Genomic DNA, 11,434 nt, shown 5'->3' on the forward strand with positions numbered 1-11,434 from the left:
CATTTTGGCTATCCCTGTGTGATAAACACGAGAATGGTCTAAACTATGAGTTATGTCATATGCAGCACTTTTATCAAATTTGGCTTTGACTCTGTTTGCAATATGTCTGATTATTCTATTGCAAATTAATGTACTGAGCTGCACTGTCTAGTCAACATTGAACTTAGGTCAAGCGATGTCCTGCACTACTCTATTTCCAATGTGCAAGTTTCAACTTTGTTGACTTACATTTCTGCTCACATGTACATTCCAGTGAATGGTTTACATGACACCTTCATCAGCTAGGTGTGATTTTTTAAAAACAAAAAGAGTGTTCATGCAAAAATGCTTAGCCACCTTGAGCCGTCCCACGTCTTCACGTGGGAAACCTTGGAGGCCACGGTAGTGTTTTAAGTAGCGGATCAGTCTAATACTCTGACAAGCTTTTGGGCACCTGTTCACCTGGAATTGACATTAGTTTGCTAAAATAGTGAGTAGACCATTCGGGAGATTACTGTCTTTGAATTTGCATCTCAGAACATTTTCAGTCCTGAATCAATGATATATGGGTACTCATAATTGAGCTTGAAGAAGTCCTAAGGCTTAACCCCAAAGTGCCCAAAGCATGTAACAGCTGCGATGGCTGAGAGGTTAAGGTGTTGGACTCGAAATCCAATGGGGGTTTCCTGCGCAGGTTCGACTCCTGCTTGCAGCGTGATGGAATCAGATGTTTTTCTCCTGATGGCTTTGCTGGAAGAATAAATTCACAGTGTCATGTAGTTCTCCTTTTGCACATGCTTGCCATTCCATTTGCAACTTTGTGCCAGTGAAACTGTAGGAGTCCTAGGAATTGAAGCAGAAATAGCTGCTTTGTCGATAAGTTGTGATGACCCAGGGATTAATGTGTTGGTGTCAAGCTCCAATGTGCTCTCTTGCAGAATAGAGAATTTAGTTGCTTATTTGAAGTGATTTCTGCAGAGACATCATGCCACCAGTGTGGAGAGCTTGCACTCCCAGACCCTTTCCTGAACGATCTACCTGCCACATAGCAGTGTCTTGTTTCATGTAGTGGAGAAAGCACATCCTTCTTACCTCCGTGATGTCAAGGGCATGTAAAAACTCTTCAACTATTGGACAGTCATCTTAGCTCAGTGAAAATTCTGGAAGACTATTTCTCACATGCAAATTGCAGTGGTGTTTGCCTATGCTTTTCTTGTACCAGCATTCCAGGGACAGCACCATCTTTTCTCTTTAACTATAACACTTTATTTATTACACTGTTTACTCCAGTGCCCACCCACCAAAAGTCACTAACAAGATGATGTACTTGCAAGTAACAGCAGTAGTTGCAGCAGCATGACTCATCTTCAATCTTCCAAAGTTCACACGTATTACCCCGCTGCTTCGCTCCCTTCGTTTGCTTCCAGTAGCTGCACACATCAGATTTAAAATCTTGATGCTCACCTACAAAGCCAAAAATGGGCCAGCCCCTTGATACAGGGAGTCAATGGTCAAAGCCCGATTCGTACCTCAAGTGCTTCAAACCTCAAGTATGGCTCGGCTTGAAATTCCATGCTCCAAGTCTCATGGAAGACGAGCATTGAGACTCTTTTCTGTCCTGGCTCACAGATGGTGAAATGAACTTCCACTTGCTGTCCTGACAGCAGAGTTCCTTGAAGTCTTCAACCACAGACTAAAGACCCATCTATTCATGGAATATTTATATGACAAATGACCCTGCTCCTATATTGACTAAGTAAATTAGCACTTATTGTAGGGTATTATTTATTATACTGATGTTGTCTAACAAACTTTAGTACTTATTGTTTATTGAACTTATCATTGTTTAAGATAGACCTTATGCATTTTGTACTTCTTGGCAATTGGTCAATTTTGGACAAGTGGAATAAACTTAAAAAAGAGATCAGGAAGAACTGGAAATACAAAATGGGGACATTTGGACAAACCATTTCCAAACTCTCTTCCAGACAGTAGAATCAAATGCAAATCTTCAACAAAATCCTATAAAGCAAAAACTGGAGGTGCTACAATTGGCTAATCAAAAACCATTAGACTTCTCAATTACTGAGCAGAAACTTCAGGAGAAAATTAACAAACTAAAATCAAAGAAGGCATGTGGGCCTGACAGTGTACTAAATAAAATGATAAACTTTTCAAGCTCTAAATTTCATTTGGCTATTCTAAAACTGTTTAACCTGAATGGAGCTTTTTTCCCTGAAATCTGAAACCAAGGATTAATAGCACCAATCTTTAAATCCGGAGATAAATTCGACACTAAGAATTACAGAGGCATCTGTGTGAAAAGTAACCTAGGGAAGATAATGTGTAGTGTAGCATTTTAAATTCTAGATTTCTGAAATTCCTTACTAAACACAATATCCTGAGTAAAAGACAAATTGGATTTCAGCCAAATTACCACACCATTGCCTATATTTACCCCCTATATTATTATGATTATTATTATTGTTTATTGGTAATAGGAGTTGTTGTAGTTATATTATTGTTGTACTTACTATCATTGATAGCAGTAATTTCTTCACTAAAGCTTTGGCGCAATTGAATTGAACTGAATGTGTGTGTGTGTGTTCTCATAAAAAGTCCTCAAGTGTCCAGAACAACCTCTCAATCCCAGAACACCCTGAGCAAGAGAGACACAGAGAGAGGGAGAGGGAGAGGGAGAGGGAGAGAGAGAGAGAGAGAGAGAAAGAAAGAAAAAGAAAGGGAAGAGAGAAAATGGGGAGACAAATGAAGGGAGAGGGACAGAGAGGGAGAATGAAAGATGAAGAAGAATGGAAACAGAAACCAAGAGTTGATGGGTGATATTTTGTTGAGTGAATGAGAGAGTGAACTTAAGAGACTCAGAAAGATACCCGAAAGAGAAAAAGCAGGATTAGATGTGGGAGTCTATTGGATGATGGATGATGAGTAAGGGCAGTGGAGTCTGACACAGCTGGAAACAGCCCTCAAGCTCCATCCATTCCAACTCCAAACTTGGACAAATGTGGTCAAAATTGGAAAAAGATCTTAAGGCATTCTTGGCAACTTGCTTGTCGTAAATAGGAGCATTATTCCTGCTGTCATGGAAGCAAACTGCAACACTGCATGAATTCCAAGCCTGTTAGTCTGGCTGAGATTGCTTCTAGTAGCAAGGAACCATTTATAAAAGTCTTACTGAACCCAATGACAAGCAGGGCTACCAAGGTCTGCACAAGGGCAGGTATGAGGAATCATTTTGGGAACACAAACTTTATAATAGGAACTAGAATAGATAAGACTTTTGGAAGATCTGGCAACCCAAAACAAACTTTGATGTTTGTACCAGTGTGACAGTAATCCCCCCCAGCTACTTGTACATCTGCATATCTTCCAGTCTACCTTTCAAAGAAAGAAAGTGAGGGATAAATATTTTGCTGAATTTCCAAAGCACTTATATTTGTCATGTTGTGAATACGATGTTACTTCTGTGCTTGGTGGAATAGAAGGTAACATGCCTGCATACAGGATATTAAAGTAAAGGGCTTGTGCATGTGTGTGGCTGTGTGTGGCTGTGTGTGTGTGTGTGTGTGTGTGTGTGTGTGTGTGTGTGTGCGTGTGCGCGTGTGTGTGCGTGTGGCCATGTGTCTGTCTGTGTGTGTGTGCCCATGCCTAAAGTTTGACATTGACCATATGTACAGTGTTTATATCATCATACAGTAACAGTGATGAAAGCCAGTGTGTGTCACAGGGTGTCGACAAGTGAAAGATCCATTATGAAGAAGTTGGAGAAAAATCTGTTATTGCTTATTACAGCCTATTATATATAGATTGCAGGCAGTAATTATGGAAGAATAAGAGGATGAAGGAGTCCAACAGACAAGTAAAAGAACCCTTATAAAGAAGTTGGGGGAAAAGGAAGAGAACGGGGCAGTACAGCGCTGCCTATACATGAAGTCTCAGTGAGAGAGAATGAAGCCCAACTCAGTGTCCTGATGTTCAGTGCTTACGACTCAAACACAGGCTATTATCTTAGCCTGGTGAGGCTAATTCACTATAATAACTATAAAGCCCTGAAATTCATTTGTATTCTAAAATTTGTGAAATATTTTTCATAAAACATGTATGTGAAATTAACTAACTGTGCCTCTGAGTATTTCGTTCAGTTCTACATATAAGTGCCTTCACTGTCACGTGGTATTATGACATCACAGTCTAGCCCTATGACGTCACTATGTGTGTAATAAAACTAAATATAAATCTATGAATATAAATCTATAAATAGGGGTCATTTTGCAAGATGGTCATTAAAGAAGTTGTGAAGCGTTCATGCGCTTTGGAGCGTGTCTGATCTGAGGCAGGAACTTTCCCAAAGGTGAGTACACATAAATGAAGACAGACTGCTTGGAAATGTCTTGGCCTCGGACTAAAAGACATTTTGTGAAAGAGTCCAAGCGCTAAAAATCAGATTGTAGAAGAGGGAAAAGACCATGGCTGGATAAACTTGGTCATTGTCTAATTCTAACTCTCTCTCCAGCTAGCAGAAATTAGCCAGACTGTCATTAGCGATCCAGGTAGATGTACCACATGCATAAATAAACGGCAAAGAGTCAAGCTTATTTGAAGTCGTTTCGAGTAGGCTGTGTTGTTGTTGACTTAATTATGGATAAGCCGTTCACCCGGTGAGCTCGAGATTACAAGCCAAAAACCGACACGTCCACGTGCTAAAAACAAACCACGCGACTCTTGTGATCGTACGCGAACTTTCCGATTCGCACACTGCTGATGTGAGATTTTAGCACCGATCACAACCTGAGTTTCTCCTAAGAGCGGCATAAATGTTGGCCTATGTGGGAGCAGGTGTAAGGTGAGGTTTCACAGCTCCCTTTTCAGTGGGAACAGAGTTAAACTCTCCAACAGCAGGTGCGCGTGATGGCGACATCATATCAGCTTTACATGTTCAGCTAGAATAAAGCAACGTGAGGCCTGATTCAGAGACTCGGGAGCACATTAGTCACGTAACTGTTGTTAAGCAGCTTTGTTTAGAACTCAGCATGGTTTATATGAACAATATCATTTGTTTATATGAGAGATGCAATTAGTAATAGTGCAGGTTGCTTAGCAATGGTCATACGTTCCAAGTTTTAAACGAGCGCATGCATCGCTACTGGTCTTGGTGCAACAGGCTTAAACCTCTCTATGAAAAATGGTCTCAGTTTCCGCCAGTTTGGCAGTTAATCCCAGTTGGTGCACCAGCCCTGGGGACGAGCATGAGGACCGGGCAGCCATTCAATTCAGCTGGCTCTCAAAGTCACGTCCTTGTGCACGAGGGTTTACTGAAAAGAAATCAAGTCGGACTGAAAGGTTCACGGAAGGTTTTACGGCCACATTTCTTAAGTCTGTCATGCACCATGTCACCCCCTCCACTCCGGATGGACATGCCAGTGCCTGCAGATCTAACTACACCTGCTACTTGGTACCTTCATTAACGCGCGTGTATAAAACCTCCTGGTCTGTGTTCCAGTTGTGAAGTCTCTTTCTGCACAGCGAGCGTGTCTGAACCTTGTTTACACTTTATGGCTTGTTTTCTTCTTTCAACCTATGCCTGATATTATGGTTCCCGCCTTTGCACCTGTAGTGGTTTGTATTGTTTAATCCAGTCTTTACTTTGTTCAATAAAGCCTTAAATTCCTTTTTATCTGTGTAACGATGAACGGTTGGAAGGTGAACGCACACATGGAGAAGCGCAAGATTTATTAAGGGCTGATGCAGAATCATAATCACTACACCAGCCCAATGCCATAGAATACATGATACAAAGAGGCTGAGAGTACATGCTGAACAAAAGTAAACAACACAGATGAAGACAAAGTGGAAGGAGGCTAAAACAATAACACAAGCAATAACAAGAACACTTAACTAATACTGGCAATAGAAAACATGAGGCTTGGACTACGAACAGAGGCTGGGAATAATAATGAGCAGCAAATGAACAGTGCACAACACAGGGATTTCCAATGCTGTGCCCCATTATCTGAAAATAACCTTTGTGGTTTCCCTTGTTCCACAGGTTTTATTTGAACTGAAGTTTATGTGGAGTTTTGATGCAGTTATGAGTTGCATGCTGATAGTGATGGTTCAGTGTCTTCTGGCATGGACTACTATGTTTGCATTGCAAATCATTGGTGGTATCCTTTCACTGCTAGAAAAATTCGTAAGTGCTGTTAAAATCGTAAGTATAAATGAACGTTTGTGCATTAAGCATAATATTTTTTAAGCTTATTGCAGTATTTTCCCCAGGATAGCTTTTTAGCCTAATGGCAATGGAGATAATGTTATTTAGCCTTTAATGAAGCTTTATTGAAGCTAATAATTTATTTTAGTAAGTTGTCAAACATTGTTGTGACATTTTAAGAAAAAAGTCGCACACTCGATGTATATTGTCTGACGACTTTTTGTCGGTCTGAAAAGGAGAGGTTTTTTTTACACCTAGTGGAAACTATTGTGCAGTTCCTGAGTAATTGTAGCTCCTATACATTTCGAAGAACAATGTGTTGTTGATGCTGTAAAATTGCTGTTCTGTGCATCTTGGTGTATGTGTGTTTATGCATGTATGTAAAAAGAATGCTAAATATTATGCACTTTTTTCATAGTGGGAAAGAGTCAAGTCCAGTTTCGCCACAGTGTTTCCACAACTACAGCGCACCGGGACTCCCTCATCCATCCTCCAAAAGCCTGGCAAGGCTGTACTTAATGAGCCTACCTGCCTCCTGCTACCTGTGGGCACGGAAACCTCCGATCGCAGCTCTGACGTTGCGCGGAGTCGGCATACAAAGTTTGCATCTAGTAAGGAAAGCTTGCATGATAGATCACTGCTGCCAGAGGTGAAGTATATGACTGCCAAGACAGGCAGAGCCCGCACACTGATTGAGAGTGATGCGGCAGCTGATTTTGCAGTTGTGAGTAAATGTGTCATAAGCTATTTTCATACAGTAGTCATTTTATGCATAATCTCTACTATACGTTTTCTGTTTTTCTGTCTGGAGTTGGCATTCTCAAACCATCCCATGCTTAATGCCATGGTAAACAGAATGAAGTAATTTTAATCAATGTCTGAATACATGTTAGAAAGTGTTATTATAATAGGAGGGGCTCATTGTTTGCTGTGGCTAAGATATGTCCACTCATAAGGCAGTGTCTTGTTGTTTTCATTCCTTCAGAGAGACTGGATTTCCCACGTTAAGATGAGAGTGGATGAATTGGAGGCAATAATTCTGATGGAAGAAGAGTATGAAGGAGTCCATCAGACAAGAAAAGGAACAATTAAAAAGAACTTGGAGAATGTGGAGCTCAAAGATGAACTGAAGTCCCTGAAAGCTCAGCTGGAGAAAGTAGGAACACCAAAATGCAACCTTCAGTTCCACTGCAGTCACATACAGTCAATGTCATACTATACACAGAGGATGATTTTAGACAGAAATAAGGAGATGTCTTATGCCTACAGCACAACTTCACAACTCGACGAGCAATGTGGTGTTGGTCGTGTCAGGTTGCTGGTCTGTGTGTTAGTGTTTTTGCGCATGTTTGTAATAAGAATGCTAAATATTATGCACTTTTTCCACAGTGGGAAAGAATCAGGTTTAATTTCCCTGGAGTGGTTACAACGCTGCATCCCACCAGGACTCCCCCATCCATCCTCCAAGGCAGGGCTGCTCTTAATTGCCCCCTGCGACCTGCAGCCACAGAAACCCCCAAGCGCCCCATTGCTGTTACCCGGAGGCAGCACAAAAAGTTTGTGTCTAGTACATACGTCCCGTATTGCAGAACACGGCTGACAGTCATTATGGAGGAGGATGAAAGAGTGACAGTGATTATGGAGGAAGAAGAGGATGAAAAAGTTCAGCAGACATGTGAAGGAACCTATAAAAGGAAGTGGTGGAAAAATCTATGGAATGTCCTGATAAGGACTAAGAAATCTGAAAGGAAAAACAGCTGCAAAGGAAAATTAAGCACCATATTAAACAGGAAAAGGAATGGAAGAAAAGACAAAAGCGCCGGGAGAGGGAGCGTAGACTGTGCAGAATGATGGAGATGTTGAGGCTGAAAGGCTTCCAGAAAGAGCAGAAGCAGCAAACCAAAGGAAAACATAAATCAAAATGTAAGGGAAAAAGATTTCTGCAGCGATTGTGGCTCTCTCTGAAAAGAAGATGAGGGCGCATTGGACTGGAAAAATATACAAAAAGTACCACTTTTGTAATAGACCCTAAACCCAAAACTAATAAAATTAATAATGAATCTGAGAAGGCTTGATGTTACAAAGAACACATGTTAACAGTGAAAGCAAGTCCATTCACAGCCACTTATGAAGAACATCTGTTTTCCTCAACACACAATCAGCTTCTTTAACAATGAAGTGATGGGAATCAGGAATCAGTTCCAAATTGTCCAATCCATCGGAATGATATGCCTCCGAGATGATCAGTTTTTAGAAATGCGAGGACGTTTTTCTGACAGTTCAGCATTGCAAAAATCTTGAACGTCACGATGTCAAACCATGTCTGCGCTGGACGTTGGACTTTCCTCTGGTTCCATGCATGATACTTACATCAGTTTATTCTCAACAGACACAGAGCAAGAGACACTGAGACAGAGTGATGAAGAGGAGGAAGACTATGCTCAGATCATTATTATGATCATGTGGCATGGATTATAATATGAAGCTTCAATAAAGTCATTAAACTAAACCTGATGATGGGTTATTAATTAATTACAAAAAGATGTATTTGTCTAACTTACTGTGATGTTTTAGCAAAAACAAACATGCTAACTCGATGTACAGTGACTGATGGCTTTGTGAGCATTTAGAGAGGTTTTTGGACACTGTGGACATGTCTAGGACATCTAGTGGAAAACAGTGTGTAGCTACTTAAGTCATTTCATGTATATACTCAAAAGTGTTGAATTTATTTATTTAGCCAAGTGAATCAGGAAATGTAGAGCATGATTGAAAATGAATCTCCAGCATCAAAAGACACATTATACACTCCAAAAATCAAAGGCATTTTTGTTTTTTGACATTTTCTTTTGTATTACATGAGCTCAAATGGAACCTAAATGATGGAAAAATAAGCCAGGATGGGAATGGATATCCTGCCCCAGTGTCTGCTTCAGTTTGAATCCTGAATGGTAATTGTGCTATGTGCACAATTTCAGATAACTAGTGTTACCCAAGCGAACAAGTACAAAGCCTTCAAAAATGAGCTTGGAGGGGCATAGCCAAATTATTAATTAATTACAAAAAGTTGCATTTGTCTTTATTTTACTGTTTGATTTTTGTTTAAAAGCTATTTTGATGACTGAATCATTTTTGAAGGAACTTTGCCTTTGTGATGGTTTTTGCTGAGTATATACACTTTTTTGCCAGGTGATCAAAATTAACTATAAAATATTTTTATATATATAAATTTCAGTGGAATGGAAGAATATCATTATTTAAGATCAATAATTAATGGTGGAATGTTTTAGAAAATATTAACAATTAAGAAATCCTCTAGGTGACACACAAGTCACACTTCCCCCATTTACTGTGCATATAGCCAGCGGTTATTTTTAACATCCAGTGAAGAGGATGAACACTAGAATACAAATGTTAATGGTGAGGTCAAATCCCAGCTCAGCATTGTGTTGATCGTGTGGGGTGAGGCCTGTCATAAATGCTTTTGACCCGTTTCAGTCTAATAGCTCTGAAGGGCACAGATCTGCATAATCCATCTCAGTTGGGGAGTCTGAAAATTACATGGTTCATAAACTTTTTTTTTAATATCATAAAGTTTGATCCCTCTAACTACTTTTTCTATTGTACACTCAGTATTAGCAGGTTTTATAATTTTAATATCCAGTGCTTTATCCTTATGTTTTTACTGTTTTATAACTTGACATCGACACTGGGCACCAAAATCTCTCCCAGGTGTTTTATCAAACTATTGATCCACAATGTGCTAGTGACTTGATTCATCTATGTAGAAAAATCAAGAGCAACTGTGGGTGTAGGATTCACTGTTTTCATTCCTAAAAAGGGTGCCAAGTCACCGGTTTGTCTGCAATGCGCTAAGAATAGGAATACTCCCTGTCAGGGAATCAAGCCAAGGATTACCACCTGAAAAGCAAAGATACTATCCACTATACTAACAAGGACAGGTGCATGTGGGTTAAAAGAAACTGACTGAGATGTACTCATCCCACAGGTTTTGAAGTATTTTGGATCAGTGTGCCTACAACAGAAAGGTTTTTAAACACATTCTGGTGATGTTGACCCAGTCGTCATTCTTCTCTTTTAACAATGTCGATGTGCTGGCTTATGATTTGTATTTCTTTTCGAATTCTTGTAAAAATGCAAAATATTCAAATCATTTTGGCTATCCCTGTGTGATAAACACGAGATTGGTCTACACTATGAGTTATGTCATATGCAGCATTTTTATCAAATTTGGCTTTGACTCTGTTTGCAATATGTCTGATTATTCTATTGCAAATTAATGTCCTGAGCTGCACTCTCTTGTCAACATTCAACTTAGGTCAAGCGATATCCTGCACTACTTTATTTCCAATGTGCAAGTTTCATCTTTGTTGACTTGCATTTCTGCCCACCTGTACTAACAGCATGCCAGTGAAAACTTTACATGACACCTATATCAGCTAGGTGTGATTTTTTAAAAACAAAAGCAGTGTTCATGCAAAATTGGTGAGCCACCTTGAGCCGTCCCACATTTTCACGTGGAAGACCTTGGAGGCCACATTAGTGTAGTAGGTAGTGCATCAGTCTAATACTCTGACAAGCTTCTGAGCACCTGTTTATCTGGAATTGACATTAGCTTGCTAAAATAGTGAGCAGACCATTCGGGAGAGTCCTTTCTTTGAATTTGCATATCAGGCCATTTGCAACCCTGAATCAATGACACATGGGGACTAATAATTGAGCTTGAAGAAGTCCAAGGACATAACCCACAAGTGCCCAAAGTATGCAACAGCTGCAATGGCCGAGAGGTTAAGGCGTTGGACTTGAAATCCAATGGGGAATCCCCGCGCAGGTTCGACTCCTGCTTGCAGCGTAAGGAGATGATGTGTTTCTGTTCTAATTCCTTTACTGGAAGAATGAGTGTACAGTGTCCTCTAGGTCTCCTTTCGCATATACTTGCCATGCCATTTGCAACTTTGTGCCAGGGAAACTAGGAGTCCTAGGAATTGATGCAGAAATAGTTGCTTTGTCCATAAGTTGTGATGGCCCAGGAATTAAGGTGTTGGTGTGGAACTCCAATGTAGTCTCTTGCAGAATAGAGAATTCAGTTGCTTATTTGAAGTAATTTCTGCTGAGACATCATGCCACCAGTGGGGAGAGCTTGCACTCCCAGACCCTTTCCTGAATGATCTACCTGCCACATAGCAGTGTCTTGTTTCATGAAGT

The 11,434-nt window shown here is 40.2% G+C and overlaps 2 non-coding genes across 2 annotated transcripts; both read left to right on the forward strand.

The window, feature by feature from the left end:
• The first annotated feature begins 612 nt into the window (after positions 1-612).
• Positions 613-694, forward strand: trnas-cga (transfer RNA serine (anticodon CGA)). The gene has a single exon. It is a non-coding gene; the product is annotated as a tRNA-Ser (tRNA).
• Positions 695-10,999: 10,305 nt separating this feature from the next.
• trnas-uga (transfer RNA serine (anticodon UGA)) lies at positions 11,000-11,081 on the forward strand. The gene has a single exon. It is a non-coding gene; the product is annotated as a tRNA-Ser (tRNA).
• The last annotated feature ends 353 nt before the right edge of the window (positions 11,082-11,434 follow it).

The sequence above is a fragment of the Electrophorus electricus genome, chromosome 15 (assembly GCF_041902795.1).
Source record: "Electrophorus electricus isolate QZ-2024a chromosome 15, ASM4190279v1, whole genome shotgun sequence".
NCBI lineage: Eukaryota > Metazoa > Chordata > Actinopteri > Gymnotiformes > Gymnotidae > Electrophorus > Electrophorus electricus.